Source organism: Geospiza fortis, unplaced genomic scaffold (genome assembly GCF_000277835.1).
Source record: "Geospiza fortis unplaced genomic scaffold, GeoFor_1.0 scaffold387, whole genome shotgun sequence".
NCBI lineage: Eukaryota > Metazoa > Chordata > Aves > Passeriformes > Thraupidae > Geospiza > Geospiza fortis.
Window position 1 is genome coordinate 32,061 of NW_005054546.1, and position 421 is coordinate 32,481.

A 421-nucleotide genomic window follows, 5' to 3' on the forward strand; every position below is an offset into this window, starting at 1 on the left:
CTCCATGGGAGCTGCGGGCACTACAGGGGGGGTCAGGGTCACCCCCAGCCCTGCCTGACCCAACCCCGCTCTGCTCATCCCCGCAGGATGCTCAGGGACGAGCCTGGAGCTCATTTTAGCCCTGGGGGGCTGAGGATGGGGGAGATGATCAGGACTGAAAGGGGACGGGAAGAGGGAGGAAAGGCCGGGCTGATTCACGGGCAGCGTGGGAAAGAAACAACTTCCAGGAGAGCAGCGGAGGCGGCGGCATCCTCTGCCCCGGGACACCCAGGGCTGCTCCCGGGAGCTGGAACAAAGGGAAACCCTTCCCCGGGCAGCGGTGACGCCGCTCTCGGTATTTCCAGCCCGCTCCGCCTCCTCCTCCCTCCGCTGAATCGCTTTTGCAGCTGTCGGACCGCAGCTGCAGCGGACTCGGCGGGAG

The 421-nt window shown here is 66.5% G+C and overlaps 1 protein-coding gene across 1 annotated transcript in view; it reads right to left on the reverse strand.

Annotated features, from left to right (window-relative positions):
- The window catches only part of NES (nestin), an 11,208-nt gene that overhangs the window by 9,520 nt on the left and 1,267 nt on the right, over positions 1-421 (reverse strand).